At 43.3% G+C, this 19,922-nt stretch overlaps 1 protein-coding gene and 1 non-coding gene across 3 annotated transcripts in view; one reads left to right on the forward strand and one right to left on the reverse strand.

Moving 5' to 3' along the window:
* The window catches only part of DIP2C (disco interacting protein 2 homolog C), a 358,664-nt gene that overhangs the window by 133,379 nt on the left and 205,363 nt on the right, over positions 1-19,922 (forward strand). The gene's annotated exons all lie outside the window — the stretch shown is intronic.
* LOC115864744 (U6 spliceosomal RNA) lies at positions 18,687-18,790 on the reverse strand. Its single transcript, XR_004044105.1, has one exon. It is a non-coding gene; the product is annotated as a U6 spliceosomal RNA (small nuclear RNA).

Here is a 19,922-nt window from a genome sequence, read left to right on the forward strand (position 1 = left end):
CTGTCGTTTAAGCCATGCAGTTTGTGGTAACTGTCATGGCAAACCTAGGAAACTAAGGTAGCATCCATCTGACTGTTATTTGCACGCCATCAGTGCCCAGGACGAAAGTTTACACGGGAATGGGAGATAGATGTTGAAAATACGGCACAACTATGTATGTACGTGTACATATGTATGTGCACAGACATATGCGGTGTCACACCTCCCGGATTAATGCAGTAACTGCTTGAGTGAATCCACATGCTCTCGGCGGCCGTTTAGGTGGAAGGTTTGAGTTGAGGGTTTGTGACTTGGGGACCGCAGTCCATGTAAGCACCAGTGTTTGTGTTATCAGACTTAACCATTTTATCTTGAGCAGTAAAATAAGTAAGATAATTAAGATTGGGGTCTGCTGTGAGTTCTGTGGTCGGGTCACGCCGACTCTCAGCACACATCACAGAACATTAGCATGGTGGCCATTTGTAGCTCAGGGTGAAATATGTAAGGGAAAACCCATGGAGACCTGCAGGGACACACGTGCCACCAAGTGCTGGCCTTTTTGTGAAGAGTGTGCGCTACAGAGAATCCTGGGTGTTGATGACTTAGTGTTTAACTTAAATACCCTCGAGGAGTTTAGGTCAAATGACCAGTTAGAAATTTGGGTTTGGCAGGCACATTGGAGTAGATAATGGTTCGTGTCAGGATCAGTGATTTTCTCAGCTCCTTTCTCTTAACCGGCTTATATTTCCCTTCTCTCTAGGCCGGTCTCTTATCTGGGGGCACGGTTCTGGGGGCAGAAAGCTTTACTGCGGGGCCAGGTGGCTTGTGACAAGGGCTGCCTTCAGGCAGAAGGTCTGTTTGAGCCGTGCTGCCTTTTCCTCGTGAACATGCACAGTTGAAGGGTGGACTGCCTGTGCTGAGGCTTGAAAGGTGCTCTGTGGACCTGCTCTGTGGACCCCTGCATTCTGAGACGGCTTCAGATTGTCTGGGGAAATGGGCATGGAATAGAATAGCGGGCATGGCTCTCTTCTCCCCACAACCAGAAACTAGTTTCTTACTTGTTCTTAGATTTGGCTTTTGAGAACAATTGTAATTTAAAGTGACTGATCATCCAGCAGGTAAGAAATACTGTGAGATGAAATAACTAAGTGTCTGAGGCCATGTGGCCCATTAGTGGTACATCGGGCTAGAATTTGGTCTCCTAAAACAGGGTTCTGTTGTTTTCTGTTATGGCTTTGTTTGATCCAAACCCCTAAATAATTAAGATGCTGTCATTCAGCAAAACACCCATTTCTTGTTTCTGAGTTTTTCAAAAGGAATGGAAGCAAACATGTTTTGTAATAGAGACCCTAGGTCGGGGTCTTCCTCTGTAAGGTAAAGGTCAACAGGTGTGGGGTGGGTTGGTGGTCGCTGTCTGGGGTCTGCCAGGGACCAGGCTCCCCTCTCTCATTCCAGCCAGCAGGAAGGAGAGGAAGGAAGGGGGTGGACTGTGCCTTCCCCGTTCGAGTTGTACCTGACCAGTTCACACCCCATGGTTAATTCCTGATCACGAGGTCTCACTCGATTGGAGGAGAGGCTGGTGAACATCATCTTTGTGTGGGAGGCATGTGCCCAGCTGAAGTTTGAGGTTTGTTACTCCAGGAAGAAGAGAATGGACACTGGGGAGGGGTAGCCAGCAGTCTTCTCTGCAGTCTGTCAATATTGTATTATTGATCACTGAAGACGTGAGTTTGGGCATCATGGTGGAGTACCTATTAGAAAGGACTTTAAAAATGTTTTTAGTATGTTGAACCCTCCATTTCTTTGGATGTCATTAAAATGCCATTTTGTAATTCCATGTGGTACCATCTCTGTTCCCGAGTAGAAGGAAACATTTGATAAACACATTGGCACCATAAAAAGTGTTTTAGGAGGCTGTCTAACCTTGAAAAGAAGAGACTGTTTTGAAGGAATGGAGCACTTCTTTGGTTTATTTTAAGTTGTGTTGTGTGTATCCAATTGTGGTATCTACTCATCCTGATGCCTTTAGAAATCTGTGTCCCTCTGAGAATCTCCTCAAGGGGAAGAGGCGTGACCTTGTGGAATCTGGTAATGCTTGCAGTTAATGTGCAAGCTAGATGCTTAGGAAAGTAAGGTGCCTCTTAAAAATACTGATTATGATTTGAGCATCAGAATTTCATTACATTTTTAATTTCACTACCCTTTAAACCTGTCTCTCCTCAACCTTCATGGGATTTTACTGTGTTTACCATTAGAATTTACTAGAGGAGGGGTGGTCAATTCTGACCCATTTTTAGATATTGAACTTCAACAGACAGAATGAAAAACCAGAGAAATCTCTATAACCCCTAAGACTGGGCTACAGTCTACACAGTGAAGTTCATATGATCCAGTTCAATCATTTTAGTTTAAGAAATATCAGTTCTAAATGGACAAAGACAGCAAGATCTTTTAAGTAATAAAAAACTGTTTTGGTTGCCTGACGTAAGATGACAGTTTTGACTTGTTTGCTGATGAGAAATGCCGTGCAGTTTCCCCTAGTTGGATGGAGATTCTGGATTAAACAGTTTTTCTGCTTGGGCCTTCCATGGAGGAAGGTTGTCCTGGGTTTCCCACTTTGAGAGGGGCTTTGTGTTGCGGAGGAGCGGTGAAGGACACAGGGCTCAGGGGAGGGGCAAGGGGAGGGGGGTGCCGGCTCCAGGACACAGTGCTACCACTTTCTTGGATTTGCATTTGTCCCACATCCAAGTCAGCGCTCTTGATACTAGAGCTTCCTGCCAGAGTAGGTGGACTGGCCCTTGGACGAGAATGTTTCAGAAGGTGCAACAGGAAGGCTCACGTTTCCTTCTGCTTTAAAAAGTGTATTTACTTATTTAGGTCGAGAATTACTTACAGTGCTGAGAGTGCCTAGCAATGCTCAGAGCAGCCGTCTGCATTTTAGACTGAGGTCCTGGGCTGATCCTTTTGGTGTCCAGGGGAACCCTGTGTTCACCCAGTTTGTCTATAAAATAAGTTACAGAATTATCACCAGTTACAGCCTGATCTTCAGATTCCGTCACGGAGTTTGGCACTTGTGCTTGAGTGTAGTGGGGAGCCCATACCCTTAGGCTGCTGTCAGCATCGTCCTATGACTGGCTGCTTCCTACCAAAAGTCCATTTTCCTGACCGGAGCACAGCAGGCTTTGCCCTTGGGACCTTTGCAGCCATTTGTCTCACGAGCCTTCTGTGCCTCTAAAGTTTTCCAGACGTGTCCTCGCAGACGATGCAGTGATTTCCCCAGAGCCACTTGTCAGACCCAGAATTCCTCGGACACACTGGCAGGTTTCCTTTGGTCCAGACCCGCCCGGCCTCTCTGCGTTGGCTGGTGTTCCCAGGCTCCCCCGACCTCAGTTCAACAAGATCAGCAACCTTTGGACTGGTTGCTCTGCAAGCAGCTGTTACCTGGCTTCCAGCATGTGCAGCGCTCTGCCTCTGTGCACTCGTAAAAGCATCCATTTTATTATTAACTAATCTACTTATTTATTAACATTTTAGTCCTGGCATGACTTTTAACTCACGGGGAGGGACGCCCTGCCTCTCCACCTGCTGAAGCAGCTGGTCAACCTCCTACAAATTCGGAGTCACTCCCTGCCCCCTGCTACTTTCCCCTTTTCTTTGGCCTCAAGTTCTGATGAGAATAGCAGTTGTGAAATGGGCATTTGGTGACTCTTCTGTAAAGAAACCAGAACCTTACCAGTTGGAGGTGCTTGTCCCTTGGGTTCAGAAAGCTATTTTTTTAAACATCTTTATTGGAGTATAATTGCTTTACAATGTTGTGTTAGTTTCTACTGTATAAAAAAGTGAATCAGCTATAAGTATACATATATCCCCATATCCCCTCCCTCTTGCATCTCCCTCCCACCCTCCCTCTAGGTGGTCACAAAGCACTGAGATGATCTCCCTGTCCTATGCAGCTACTTCCCACTGGCTGTCTAGTTTACATTCAGTATATATGTCAATGCCACTCTCTCATTTTGTCCCAGCTTACACTTTGTCTCCCTTCCCCATGTCCTCAAGTCCATTTGCTGCATCTGCATCTTTATTCCTGTCCTGACCCTAGGTTCGTGAGAAGCATTTTTTTTTTTTTTTTAGATTCCATATATGTGTTAGCATACGGTATTTGTTTTTCTCTTTCTGACTTACTTCACTCTGTATGATAGACTCTAGGTCCATCCACCTCACAACAAATAACTCAATTTCGTTTCTTTTTATGGCTGAGTAATATTCCATTGTATATATGTGCCACATCTTCTTTATCCATTCATCTGTCGATGGGCACTTAGGTTGCTTCCATGCCCTGGCTATTGTAATAGTGCTGCAATGAACATTGGGGTACATGACTCTTTTTGAATTATGGTTTTCTCAGGGTATGTGCCCAGTAGTGGGATTTCTGGGTCATATGGTAGTTCTATTTTTAGTTTTTGAAGGAGCCTCCATACTGTTCTCCATAGTGGCTGTATCAATTCACATTCCCACCAGCAGAGCAAGAGGGTTCCCTTTTCTCTACACCCTCTCCAGCATTTATTGTTAGTGGTTTCTTTGATGATGGCCATTCTGACCAGTGTGAGGTGATATCTCATTGTAGTTTTGATTTGGATTTCTCTAATGATTAGTGATGTTGAGCATCCTTTCATGTGTTTGTTGGCCATCTGTGTATCTTCTTTGGAGAAATGTCTATTTAGTTCTTCCTCCCATTTTTGGATTGGGTTGTTTTTTATTTTGATATTGAGCTGCATGAGTTGCTTGTATGTTTTGGAGATGAATCCTTTGTCCGTTGCTTCATTTGCAAATATTTCTCCTATTCTGAGGGTTGTCTTTTTGTCTTGTTTATGATTTCCTTTGCTGTGCAAAAGCTTTTAAGTTTCTTTAGGTCCCATTTGTTTATTTTTGTTTTTATTTCCATTTCTCTAGGAGGTGGATCAAAAAGGATCTTGCTGTGATTTACGTCATAGAGTGTTCTGCCTATATTTTCCTCTAAGAGTTTTATAGTGTCTGGCCTTACATTTAGGTCTTTAATCCATTTGGAGATTATTTTTGTGGATGGTGTTAGGGAGTGTTCTAATTTCATTCTTTTACATGTAGCTGTCCAGTTTTCCCAGCACCACTTATTGAAGAGACTGTCTTTTCTCCATTGTATATTCTTGCCTCCTTTATCAAGATAAGGTGACCATATCTGCATGGGTTTATCTCTCGGCTTTCTGTTTTGTTACATTGGTCTGTATTTCTGTTTTTGTGCCAGTACCATACTGTCCTGATTGCTCTAACTTTTTAGTATAGTCTGAAGTCAGGGGGCCAGATTCCTCCAGGCTCTTTTCTTTCTCAAGCTCTTTTCTTTCTCAGGCTGTTTTCTTTTTCAAGATTGCTTTGGCTATATGGGGTCTTTTGTGTTTCTATACAAATTGTGAAATTTTTTTGTTCTAGTTCTGTGAAAAATGCCATGGGTAGTTTGATAGGGATTGCATTGAATCTGTAGATTGCTTTATAGTATAGTATACTATAGTATAGTCATTTTCACAATGTTGATTCTTCCAATTCAAGAACATGGTATATCTCTCCATCTGTTTGTATCATCTTTAATTTCTTTCATCAGTGTCTTATAGTTTTCTGCATATGGATCTTTTGTCTCCTCAGGTAGGTTTTTTCCTAGGTATTTTATTCTTTTTGTTGCAATGGTAAATGGGAGTGTTTCCTTAATTTCTCTTTCAGATTTCTCATCATTAGTGTATAGCAGTGCAAGAGATTTCTGTGCATTAATTTTGTATCCTGCTACTTTACCAAATTCATTGATTAGCTCTAGTAGTTTTCTGGTAGCATCTTTAGGATTCTCTATGTACAGTATCATGTTATCTGCAAACAGTGACAGCTTTACTTCTCCTTTTCTGATTTGGATTCCTTTTATTTATTTTTCTCCTCTGAATGCTGTGGCTAAATCTTCCAAAACTATGTTGAATAATAGCAGTGAGAGTGGGCAGCCTTTTCTTGTTCCTGATCTTAGAGGAAATGGTTTCAATTTTTCACCACTGAGAATGATGGTGGCTGTGGGTTTTCATATATGGCCTTCATTATGTTGAAGTAGGTTCTCTCTATGCCTACTTTCTGGAGAGTTTTCATCATAAATGGATGTTGAATTTTGTCAAAAGCTTTTTCTGCATCTATTGCGATTTATCCTTCAGTTTGTTAATGTGGTGTATCACATTGATTGATTTGCATATATTGAAGAATCCTTGCATTCCTGGGATAAACCCCACTTGATCATGGTGTATGATCCTTTTAATGTGCTGTTGGATTCTGTTTGCTAGTATTCGTTGAGGATTTTTGCATCTATGTTCATCAGTGACATTGGCCTGTAGTTTTCTTTCTTTGTGACATCTTTGTCTGGGTTTGGTATCAGGGTGAGGGTGGCTTCGTAGAATGAGTTTGGGAGTGTTTCTTCCTCTGCTGCATTTTAGAAGAGTTTGAGAAGGATAGGTGTTAGCTCTTTAAATGTTTGATAGAATTCACCTTTGAAGCCATCTGGTCCTGGGCTTTTGTTTGTTGGAAGATTTTTAATCACAGTTTCAATTTCAGTGCTTGTGACTGGTCTGTTTATATTTTCTATTTCTTCCAGGTTCAGTCTCAGAAGTTTGTACTTTTCTAAGAATTTGTCCATTTCTTCTAGGTTGTCCATTTTATTGGCATATAGTTGCTTGTAGTGATCTCTCATGATCCTTTGTATTTCTGCAGTGTCAGTTGTTACTTCTCTTTTTCCATTTCTATTTCTGTTGATTTGAGTCTTCTCCCTTTTTTTCTTGATGAGTCTGGCTAATGGTTTATCAATTTTGTTTATCTTCTCAAAGAGCCAGCTTTTAGTTTTATTGATCTTTGCTATTGTTTCCTTCATTTCTTTTTCATTTATTTCTGATCTGATCTTTATGATTTCTTTCCTTCTGCTAACTTTGGGGGTTTTTGTTCTTTCTCTAATTGCTTTAGTTGTAAGGTTAGGTTCTTTATTTGAAATGTTTCTTGTTTCTTGAGGTAGGATTGTATTGCTATAAAACTTCCCTCTTAGAACTGCTTTTGCTGCATCCCATAGGTTTTGGGTCGTCGTATTTTCATTGTCATTTGCTTCTAGGTATTTTTTGATTTCCTCTTTGATTTCTTCAGTGATCTCTTGGTTATTTAGTAGTGTATTGTTTAGCCTCCATGTGTTTGTATTTTTTTACAGTTTTTTTCCTGTAATTGATACCTAGTCTCATAGTGTTGTGGTCGGAAAAGATACTTGATACAATTTCAGTTTTCTTAAATTTACCAAGGCTTGATTTGTGACCGAAGATGTGATCTGTCCTGGGGAATGTTCCATGAGCACTTGAGTAGAAAGTTTATTCTGTTGATTTTGGATGGAATGTCCTATAAATCTCAATTAAGTCCATCTTGTTTAATATGTCATTTAAAGCTTGTGTTTCCTTATTTATTCTCATTTTGGATGATCTCTCCATGTGTGAAAATGGGGTGTTAAATCCCCTACTCTGATTGTGGTACTGTCGATTTCCCCTTTTATGACTGTTAGCATTTATTTGCCTTATGTATTGCGGTGCTCCTACTTTGGGTGCATAATATTTACAATTGTTATATCTTCTTCTTGGATTGATCCCTTGATCATTATGTAGTGTCCCTCTTTGTCTCTTGTGATAGTCCTTATTTTAAAGTCTATTTTGTCTGATATGAGAATTGCTACTCCAGCTTTCTTTTGATTTCCATTTGCATGGAATATCTTTTTCCATCCCCTCACCTTCAGTCTGTATGTGCCCCTAGGTCTGAAGTGTGTCTCTTGTAGACAGCATATATATGGGTCTTGTTTTTGTATCCATTCAGCCAGTCTATGTCTTTTGGTTGGAGCATTTAATCCATTTACATTTTAGGTAATTATCGATATGTATGTTCCTATTACCTTTTTTTAAATTGTTTTGGGTTTGTTTTTGTAGGTCTTTTCCTTCTCTTGTGTTTCCTGCCTAGAGAAGTTCCTGTAGCATTTGTTGTAAAGCTGGTTTGGTGGTGCTGAATTCTCCTAACTTTTGCTTGTCTGTAAAGGTTTTAATTTCTGTGTCAAATCTGAATGAGATCCTTGCTGGGTAGAGTAATCTTGGTTGTAGGTTTTTCCCTTTCATCACTATTTCCTTTACCATGTTAGGGAAGTTTTCAACTGTAATCTCTTCAAATATTTTCTCAGTCCCTTTCTCTTCTTCTTCTGGGACTCCTATAATTTGATTGTTGGTGTGTTTAATGTTGTCACAGAGGTCTCTGAACTTGTCTTCAATTCTTTTCATTCTTTATTCTGCTCTGCTGTAGTTATTTCCACTATTTTATCTTCCAGGTCACTTATCCGTTCTTCTGCCTCAGTTATTCTGCTATTGATTCCTTCTAGAGAATTTTTAATTTCATTTGTGGTGGTGTTCATCACTGTTTCTGTGCTCTTTAGTTCTTCTAGTTCTTTGTTAAACATGTCTTGTATTTTCTCCATTTTATTTCCAAGATTTTGGATCATCTTTATGATCATTACTTTGATTCCGTTTTCAAGTAGACTGCCTATTTCCTCTTCATTTGTTTGGTCTGGTGGGTTTTACCTTCCTTCTTCGTCTGCTTCATATTTCTCTGTCTTTTCATTTTGTTTAACTTACTATGTTTGGGGCATCCTTTTTGTAGGCTGCACGTTCATAGTTCCGTTGTTTTTGGTGTCTGCCCCCAGTGGGTGAGGTTGGTTCGGTGGCTTGTGTAGGCTTCCTGGTGGAGGGGACTGGTGCCTGTGTTCTCGTGGGTGGGGCTGGATCTTGTCTTTCTGGTGGGCAGGGCCGTGTCCGGTGGTTTGTTTTGGGGTATCTGTGAACTTAGTATGATTTTAGGCAGCCTCTTCGCTAATGGATGGGGTTGTGTTCCTGTCTGGCTAGTTGTTTGGCATGGGATGTCCAGCATTGGAGCTTGCTGGCCGTTGGGTGGATCTAGGTCTTAGCGTTGAGATGGAGATCTCTGGGAGAGCTCTCACCAATTGATATTATGTGGGGCCGGGAGGTCTCTGGTGGTCCAGTGTCCTGAACTCGGCTCTCCCACCTCAGAGGCTCAGCCCTGGCACCAGGCCAGAGCACCAAGACCCTGTCAGCCACAGAGCTCAGAAGAAAAAGGAGGAGAAAAAGAAAGAAAATAATAAATTAAAAACTTTTTTTTAATTATTAAAATAAAAAATAATAATAAAGAGAACAACCAAACCAATAAACAAATCCATGAATGATAACAGGCGCTAAAAACTCATCTAAGGTAAACATAAAAATCAGAAACAAATCAGTTGCAGACAGCAAACCCCAAGTCTACAGTTGCTCCCAAAGTCCACCACCTCAATTTTGGGGTGATTCGTTGTCTCTTCAGGTATTTCACAGATGCAGGGTACATCAAGTTGATTGTGGGAGTTTAATCCGCTGCTCCTGAGGCTGCTGCGAGAGATTTCCATTTCTCTTCTTTATTCGCACAGCTCCTGGGATTCAGCTTTGGTTTTGACCCCACCTCTGTGTGTAGGTGGACCTCAGGCATCTGTTCCCACCCAGGCAGGAGGGGGTTAAAGCAGCGGCTGACTGGGGGCTCTGGCTTACTCAGGCCAGGGGGAGGGAAGAGTATGTTAGTTATAATTGGAATGCGGGGGGAGCCTGCGGCAGCAGAGGCCAGCATGGCATTGCAACAGCCTGAGGCGCGCCCTGTGTTCTCCTGGGGTAGTCATCCCTGGATCACGGGACCCTGGCAGTGGTGGGCTGCACAGGCTCCTCAGGGGGAGTGTGGATAGTGACCTTTGTTTGCACTTCAGATTCTTGGTGGCTGCAGCAGCAGCGTTAGCGTTTCATTCCCGTCTCTGATGTCCGAGCTGATAGCCTTGGCTTGCGCCCGTCTCTGAAGCTCGTTTAGGTGGTGCTCTGCTTTCTGTGGGCAGATGAGGAAGGAATCTCCTCTCCTCGCACACCCCGAAACAATGGTGTCTTGCCTCTTAGACAGGTCCAGACTTTTTCCTGGACTCCTTCCCTGCTAGCTGTGGTGCACTAGTCCCTTCAGGCTGTGTTCATGCAGCCAACCCCAGTCCTCTCCCTGGGGTCTGACCTCCGAAGCCGGAGCCTCAGCTCCCAGCCCCCACCCGCCCTGGCGGCTGAGCAGACAAGCCTCTCGGGCTGGTGAGTGCTGGTTGGCACTGCTCCTCTGTGCGGGCATCTCTCCGCTTTGCCCTCTGCACCCCTATGGCTGCGCTCTCCTCCGTGTCTCAGAAGCTCCCCACCTCCGCCACCCACAGTCTCCGCCCATGAAGGGGCTTCCTAGTATGAGGAAACCTTTCCTCCTTCATAGCTCCCTCCCACTGTTGCAGGTCCTGTCCCTATTCTTTTGTCTCTGTTTTTTCTTTTGCTCTACCCAGGTACGTGGGGAGTTTCTTGCCTTTTGGGAGGTCTGAGGTCTTCTGCCGGCGTTCAGTAGGTGTTCTGTAGGAGTTGTTCCACATGTAGATGTATTTTTTATGTATTTGTGGGGAGGAAGGTGATCTCGACGTCATACTTCTCCGCCATCTTGAAGGTCCCCCAGAAAGCTGTTTTGAATTGAGCAACAAATAACTGAGGAATGTAATCAGTCCTCCTCACGCTACACTTGATATCTAACACCTTTTAGGCCTCTGTGACACTTCCTTTCTAATTGCGGGAGCAGTTTCACCGTGGCATAAAATGCCATCCACGTTAGCACGTCAGGCATTGCTTGGCCTGGCCTTGGCCACAGGGGCTCCTCAAGGTGAGAACCTGTCAAGTGGCAGTGTTTGTAGAGTGTGGCACTTCTAAAGTGTAACTCTTGTCTTGGAAGACTAACTGGTTAGTGCAGCCCAACCTGCCGGCCTTGCACTGGTAATGAAGACGTTTTTGGTTAGCACAAAACTGTAGCTGATTTTTCGCTCCCCAGCAAGGAGAACTTATCCACTTAAAATAATAGCCATAAAACCCCTGAAGGATATAACTTAAGAGGTAAAGTGCCCTGCCTGAGGCTTCATGACTAGTTAATGAAGAAATAACTGAAGCATCCAGTTGTGGCCTCTGGTGCTCCTCCCACCGTCCACATGTCCCCTTTTCATCAGTGCTTGTCTTCCTCCTGTCTCTTTTCCTGGAATCTCCCTTCTGGAGTAGGTAGTTGGCTACTTTATACCTAAGCATGAGTGTAAAATACAATAAAATAGGCCTTTGGTGTTGAGAAACAGCTTTTGTGTCTTTTAAAGACAAACAACAAAAATAAAGCAGGAGCCACACGAAGGACAAGGATGCTGATCTCTTCGCAGTGACTCGACTTGTGGAGATACTAGGTTCTAGCGGGGCTTCATCTTCTCCCCTAATGACTCCCCCATCTCCTAGGATAAAAACTTTCTCAGGTGCTGTAATTGGAACCAAAAGTAAACAGATGAGGAGTTTTAATGAAGCAGCATTACGTGTAGACACCTGCTCCGTGAATGCTCAGCAGACCCGGGGTGTGCCGTTGAGAGCGGGGAGTCAGGCCGCCTGTGAACAGGCAGCGGCATGAGTGGAGAAGAGCTCCTGGCCTGTAGAAATACACATTTGTGGGTTGAATTGGTGGGTCTGGCTCCCATGGAGCTTAGGACCCAGTCTGACTGGCAGATTTGAGGGCCATGCATCTCATTCCCTCCCAGTCTTTGCGAAGGTGTGTGTGACGCGTATGGAAGTTTGCACCCTGGGAGCTGTCGCGGTGTTTTCACTCCTGTTTCCAGAGTTTTAAGTAGGTTTTCTGTTCATTTGAACAGGAGGGTGTGCAGCCAGCTGAGCACAGCCTGTGTGTGAGGGGATCCAAACCAGCAGTGAAGTCGTTTCCCAGCTGCCCTGAGTGGGACAGTGTCAGTATAGTGGGGCTTACCAAGCTCCTGAGGTGTCCACGTCACCTTACCTCTCTGGGTCTGTGAGCTGGGAGCGGGGTCGATGCATGTGCTCATGGACAGGAGGGGACTCTACGGGGCTGAGGCTGGGTGTAAGCTGGGTACGTGGAACGGGGACTGGCAGAGAGCTAGCCTGCACCCCGCAGGGGGCCCCGTGACGCGTTACCAGTATCCACCTCCCAGCTCAGATGGTGTGCAGTAAATGCACAGTGTGTATCCCCAGCAAAAAGCCGAGTGTCACCTGAACCCCCAATATAATCCACAGTGGATTGTGTGTGAAAGAAAATTAATGTGAACAATGGATTCCCCCCCCTTTTATTGTGGTGAAACATATATAACCTAAAATTTACTGTCTTAACGATTTTTAAGTGTCGAGTTCACTGGTATTAGAAACATTCACATTGTTGTGCAACTAACACTACTATCCATCCCCTTAACTCATTTCATCTTGTAAAACTGAAACTCTGTCCATTAAACACTGACTCCCCATTCCTCCTTCCCTCTGACCCCTGGAAACCAGGATTTCTACTCTGTCCTTATGCCATAACTACAGATATTTTCATCTCTAAAAGTGTTGTAAACCTAATTTTATTAAAATTGATTTTGAATTAAACCCCATGGCTTTTTAATTTTTTAGGGGGTAGGGTGGGACTGTGATGGACGAGTACGGATATTAGACTCCAGCTGTCACGTGTTGGTCCTGGGCATTGCACGGAGGCACAGTTGAAGGAAGGAAACACAGTCACTTCACGGCGGTGTGAGTATAAACACCAGGATTACGTATGTAGCATAAAAACAGTTGCACGGTGCCTGCATCCCTGCAACCTGCTTTCCAAGTAGAAACGAGACTGCTTAGGGTTGATGCGACGGCTCGGGGCTGCTGGTTCACCTCCTTTCCTAAAAGAAGACTGGTGCACAGTGTGTTCTCCTGTGTTTTCTCTGTACTCGATGACTCAAACCCCATTTGATTCTAGTTCAGGTGAAGTCTTTCTCTTGCAGACTTTTATACGCTCTGCAGTCCGCTCTCTGTCCTTCTCCTTTCCTTCTGTTTGTAAGTTCAGTGAAGACAGTTGGTGGTGGCAGGTGAGGAGAATCAGAGCCCAGGCCTCAGAAACGAGGGTGTGGAGCAGGGATGTTCTCCCCCTGGCCACAGCAGGTGACGTGAGTGCAGCTGTGCCCTGACAGCAGCTCACCCGCAGCTTCTTGGAAATGCACATTCCTGGACCCAGCCCTGACGGGTCAGGGTGTGGGTTTATCCAGACAAGTCATGTCAACCTTGAGCCTGGATCCCTCATCTAAATGCCTGACATCAGGTAGTTGTGCGGATTAAATATGTAAACAGCTCAGCTTGTAGTAGGTGCTAAACGTTCCTTTTTTTTTTTTTACTTACAAAGCATTATCACTGTCTATCCTGCTGTTATTTACTGCTTGTAGGTAGGCAGGATAGGTGTCCATTCTCATTTACAGGTGAAGACGATTCTGAAGGCTCATAAGCAGCCATGGTCCCCTTCACAATGGTCAGTCTCCTTCTGTCAGCTCAGCTCATCTTCTTTTTTTTTTTGCGGTACACGGGCCTCTCACTGTTGTGGCCTCTCCCGTTGCGGAGCACAGGCTCCGGACGCGCAGGCTCAGTGGCCATGGCTCACGGGCCTAGCCGCTCTGGGGCATGTGGGATCTTCCCGGACCGGGACACGAACCCGCGTCCCCTGCATCGGCAGGCGGACTCTCAACCACTGCGCCACCAGGGAAGCCCTCATCTTCTTTTATTTGGAAAGACTTCTCCCTGTTTGTATTCCTATTCCTGTTTGTTCAGTGATTAGTAGCTCAACCATAGTCCACCAGAATGCGCTTGTCTTCATTCTGTTGTAGGTTGAATCAGCCTTTGTATTCCTCAAGGTATTTTGTCTCCTTTTGTAAAGGTTTCCATCAAAAAGTGCATTCTCAATCGCTTTTGATACACATTTGTGATGTGGAGATTGTCGAAGTCAGACTCTACTTCAATCTGAGACTTTAGGAGCTTTAGAAATTCTGAAATGTAATAGGAAAATATGACAAAACTCGTTCAAATGGGTGTTTTAAATTTGATATGAAATGATTTGTCACTGAAATATTACTCTGGTTTTAAGGACCGTGGCTCATTAAAAATGCTTTTCTGTAGTTTAGACTTGGTTGTCTTTCATGAGGATATTCCATCCAAATTACAGATATATGAAATATTTTCAATATACATTAGTGCAGAGTGACCTTATTCACAATATTCTGGATTCACCCTTGACTTTCTGACTTTGGAAGTGCGACTCTGTCTTAAGCTCTATGTGTACACCATCCAGATTGCTTTGAACACATCTGTACACAACCTCCTTACTCCTGAGTAGAGGGAGAGAGACAATACTATGCTTTAAAACGTTGACGGTCCCTAAAGCAGTTTTTTCCTAATCAGCGTTTCCATTAAAATAAATAAACTCACTAGTGCTTGAATTAATTAGCTTCTAGTAATGTTGGATGTCAGGTTAGCAAGTTGTACAGTTTCTAAGTAAAAGTGATCATTTAAAATAGAAATTCAGAGTGACAGTGTGTCCTTTATTTTAAAAATAAATGCTGACAGTTCAGAGAACCTTGATTGCCAGGACTTAATAATTTTAATATCCATATAGAATTGGAGGATAATTAATAATCTGCTTCAGAAACCTCTTTTGTCAGTGAGATTAGTGTGACTGTCAGATTTGAAAGCTTACTTGTTTATGGTTTATTTCCTATGTTATGGATTTTTAAAAATTTATACTTCTGATTAGAGATATGTCTATTACAGTGATTTTAGTTATGACCATGAGGGTAATTAAAAGTTTCCTATCTCTTCATACTTGACTTTTCAACTATGCTTTAAAATTTGAGCAGGGACTGTCTTGAATTATCTCCTTCCACATTCTTGGTTTTACACAGCACATTTCAGTTTTTGGAAACTGAAGTTTGTCTACAGCCACTTCTGGAAACACTTGGTTGCTCAGTATAGCACCAAATGGGTCCCAGGAGGATCTGTGCTCCAGCCTCCCTGGGGTAGTAAAGGCTCCTCCTTCAGGAGTCTCAGCATGGAAATTGAGTCCTGGGGCTGGGGGTGGGGGTGTTGGACTGCTGGCTGAGACCCAGGAGAGCAGAGGAGAGGAGACGTGGCCAGCCCCAGGCCACACCCTAGCTGACTGACACTGACCACATGGTCAGCGCTTGTCCTCAGCTCCTGCAGGATCCCGTTGGCCCTACTCCTCAGATTCCTGAAATTGTTAGGCTCTCTTGAGCTGGAATTTTTAGGTCCAGACTCAGAAGTCGTGGTGTGTGCTCTCAGGTTCCTTACATAAGGTACAAAAAAACACTGCAACCATGCAAACAGTCTGAAGCAATTACTGTTTTCTCATTCAAGGCATTGCCCTTTAGTTTCTTTTTTTTAAAGCGTATTTTATTTGTTTGTTTGTTTGTTTATTTATTTATTTATTTATTTATTTATGGCCGCATTGGGTCTTTGTTGCTGGGCGCGGGCTTTCTCTAGTTGTGGTGAACGGGGGCTACTCTTCGTTGCGGTGCGTGGGCTTCTCACTGTGGTGGCTTCTCTTGTTGCAGAGCACGGGCTCTAGGCACATGGGCTTCAGGAGTTGTGGCTCGCGGGATCTGGAGCGCAGGCTCAGTAGTTGAGGCTCATGGGCTTAGTTGCTCCGCGGCGTGTGGGATCTTCCCGGACCAGGGCTCGAACCCATGTCCCCTGCATTGGCAGGCGGATTCTCAACCACTGCGCAACCAGGGAAGCCCGACCTTTAGTTTATTCATTAAAAGCCTTTGGCAGTGAAAGGTTTTGCCCCATTTGGTGGGGTTTTGAGTTTCAGGTTACTTGCTTGGCTGATACAGCAGGGAGCTCCCAGCCTGGGACATGGGCTCCTGCTCCTTGCTCAGGCTTTGGGAGGAACTTTGCTTGGCGTGTGATTTGAGGGGTTTCCCATTGTGATGTGTGCCTCCTGCCCTGAGGCTGCAAGCCCTTCTGCCTTTTGTTCCCTTCAGTAGAACGTTGTTGCATGTTGAAAATCAAGAAAACTAAAGAAGCAAGGTCAGAAGAGGCCTGGGGAGGGAGTGAGGTCAACAACAGTAGGAAGTGGTGAAAACTGAGATGAACTGGGAAGTCCATATTCTGTGTAATTAAATACGTAGCATCAAGGGAAGGAGACGGCAAACTACAGATGGGAGAGAATATTTGCAAAAGACGTCTGATAAAGGACTGTTACCCACAATACACGATGAACTCTTTAAACTCAATAAGAAAACAAACAATCCAAATAAAAAATGGACAGGAGATCTGAAAAGACACCTCACCAAAGAAGATACAGATGGCAAATATGCTTATGAAAAGATGCTCCACATCGTGTGTCAACAGGAAAATGCAAATTAAATCAATGAGATATCACTACACACCTATTAGCATGGCCAAAATCTGGAACACTGACAACACCAAATGCTGGTAAGGGTGTGGAGCAACCAGAACTCTCAGTCACCGCTGGTAGGAATGCAACATGGTACAGCCAGTTTGGAAGACAGTTTGGTGGTTTCTTACAAAACTAAATGTACTCTTACCATGTGATCCAGCAATCACGTTCCTTGGTATTTACCCAAAGGAGTTGAAAACTTAAGTCCACAAAAGAACCTTGCACACGGATGCTCACAGCAGCTTTATTCATAACTTTCAAAACTCGGAAGTTTTGTCCTTCAGTAGGTGAATAAACTGTGGTCCATCCAGACAGTAGAATATTATTCAGCCAAAAAAAGAGCTATCAAGCCATGAAGAGACATGGAGGAACCCTAGATGCACAGAATGTCCAAGACCAAGAGTGAACCCTAATGTCAACTGTGGACTCTGGGTGATGATGATGTGTCCCTGTAAGTTCACCAGTTCTAACAAATGTCCCATCTGGTGGGGGATCTTGATAGTGGAGGATGTTGATGGTGGGGCAGGCTGTGCATGTATGGGGGCAGGGGATACATGGGGAATCTCTGTCCCTTCCTCTCAATTTTCCTGTGAACCTAAAACTCTCTAAAAATAAAACTAATTTAAAAGAAAAAAGATAATAGTAAAGGCTGTGTGAGGGAAGTGGCCTGTGGTGGTGTGTGTCCAGGATTTCCCTGTTAATATACATATAGCCAAATTACTCAAAACGTAACTGTGACATTAGCTAATTCACTGAGAAGTTAATCACAGAATCAGTGATTAACTCCAGAACTGGCAGGATGCAGAGATCACCTTGCTCTGACTTCTCATCTTATGGGTAGTGACTCCAGCATTGTGACCAGGAATGCAGTCAGAGTGGCACAGATGGAATTAGACCTGGGATGGTTTTGCTCAGGGTTTGCAGGGTTATGTTTTTAACCTGTTTTTTTTTAGTTTAATGAGCTGATCCATTCTTTGGCACCAGAAGCAGCACAGCTGCTTGATAGAGCTGTCTTTGACATAGAGAGTCAGAAACCAAAGGCTGTTATGTAGTCTTCCCCCGAAAGCAGAATCACGATAAAGAATCCTCATGTTCAGCGTCTTTGCTTAAATGTGAGATTGTGGGACTCATGAGTGCAGTGTCACCACTGGTACACTAATTAGGTTTGTCTGTAGGTAAGTAAACCTCATTTTGCGCTGCCTGGAGTCAGACTCAGTGGCTTTAAAGAGCCAGTGCTTGAACTTTACACTTACGTAGATGTTTATTCACCTGTAGTTGTGAAAATCAAGGAATTTGGGCTCAAAAATTGGTGAAAATGCTAAAGTTCGAACGTTTATGTATTAGTATATCACAGTGCATGTGTGGATATATTTAGAGCTCCATGATTTAAACACTTTTCTTGATTTTGTAATATTCAGGTGTAGCATTCTCAATTAACAGGTGTCAGAAGGATTCAATTTTGAGGGATATCTAAATTCACTGAATTTAAAGCTTTTCACTTAAAACGTTATCACAACTAAATGTAGCCAACAGTTTATGCCCTATGGATATTTATTGATTAAATGACATATATCAGACAACACACTTTGTTTTTAGTTTTATTTATTTATTTTATCGATGTATAGTTGATTTACAATGCTGTGCCAATCTCTGCTGTACAGCAAAGTGACTCAGTTATACACATTCTTTTTTTTTTTTTTTTTTTAAAGAAGCGGTTTATTCAGTGCAGAAGTGAAAGTTACACACTCAAGAGTTCGGGCATCCTCACAGTGAGGGGCCCGCCACAGGGTGTTTTTTTGTTTTTTTGTTTTTTTTTTGCGGTACGCAGGCCTCTCACTGTTGTGGCCTCTCACGTTGTGGAGCACAGGCTCCGGACACGCAGGCTCAGCGGCCATGGCTCACGGGCCCAGCCACTCCGCGGCATGTGGGATCCTCCCGGACCGGGGCACGAACCCGCGTCCCCCGCACCGGCAGGCAGACTCCCACCCACTGCGCCACCAGGGAAGCCCCACATTCTTTTTTTATATTCTTTTCCATTGTGGCTTATCACAGGATGCTGAAGATAGTTTCCTGTGCTATACAGTAGGACCTTGTTGTTTATTCATTCTAGATGTAATAGTTTGCATCTACCAACCTCAAACTCCCAGTCCATCCCTCTCCCCCTCACCCTTAGCAACCACAAGTCTGTTCTCTATGTCTGTGAGTCTGTTTCTATTTTGTACATAGGTTCATTTGTGCCATATTTAGATTCCACATGTAAGTGACATTATATGGTGTTTGTCTTTAAAAATATGGAACGCTTCACGAATTTGAGTGTCATCCTTGAGAGGCCATGCTAATCTTCTCTGTATCGTTCCAATTTTAGTATATATGCTGCTGAAGTGAGCACTCACTTTAATACACAGATGTAGGCAGTATATTAACAAACCTTGGAAGTACAGTCAGTGCTTAAGATCTGTTATGTTTTCAGATCATCTGTATTATCTGAAAAGGCAAAATATTAAAAAGCTAAAAGGTTTTGTAATTTTCCAGTTTTCTACTTATTTGCGCAGAAGTGAAAGTTCTGTGGCTAATAGTTGATGGCAGCAGAACAGAAAGATAACAGAGTTTTGGGGTGTTGATAGCCCCAGGCTTTGAGCATAGAGGGAGGGCGCCAGGAAATGTGCAGGGCCAAGTGGTGGAGAGCAGAGAAAATGATGTGATGGACGTCAGGAAGACCCATGGGCCTCAGAGTCCAGTCAGGTTGAAAGAATTCATGTATTTCCCGGAGAGAGACACTGTCTCTTCCCATAGATAACCAAATTGTTTATAGTTGGGATATGCATCTTTATGTAAGCGTTCTTACTCAGAAAGCCGCTGTGGATATGGAAATACATTTTTTGTGTAATGCCGAAGTCATTTAAATTCATTTCTGACTTTCTTTTTTCTTCCCCATCCTAAATTAATCTCTAATAAGTCTCTGCATATACATACACGTCTTTAAAGTATATAATGCACAGTGTGGCTGGTTTAAGCTCTGTATTACCATTACTTAAAAATTACATTGGATGTTTCACTTTTACTTCTGATCATTTTTTCAGTATGTCCATGTTTTAAATTTCACAGTGGAATTTCCAGCATCACCCCAGTTAGTGATGCTCCCTGATCTATATAAAAACTGTCCACTATCTTAGCTTATTAATTAGCAGTCTTGGTTCAAAATCTTTGGATCTACTGAAATTTGACACAGCCTTCTAAATTTTGTTGCATGACTTTTTTGTTTTAGTACTATTCATTAATTCAGATATTTTTCAGGGTGTAAGTAAAGTGAACTGTACCAGGAAGCAGTGAGCATGTCCTTGGTTATTCATGAGCTTGTATTGTGGGGAAAAGCATCGTTTTTCTCTGAGTTAAGCTTCATGTTTTCTCTGTTATCGCCAAGACTAGATCAAGGTTTTTGTGGAAGAAGCAGCTGTTTAAAGTACCTTGTCACCCTCAGCATTTGCACATCTGTATGTCGGTTTCCCTGGTGTCAGCATCGA

This window comes from Globicephala melas, chromosome 2 (genome assembly GCF_963455315.2).
Source record: "Globicephala melas chromosome 2, mGloMel1.2, whole genome shotgun sequence".
Classification (NCBI taxonomy): Eukaryota; Metazoa; Chordata; class Mammalia; order Artiodactyla; family Delphinidae; genus Globicephala; species Globicephala melas.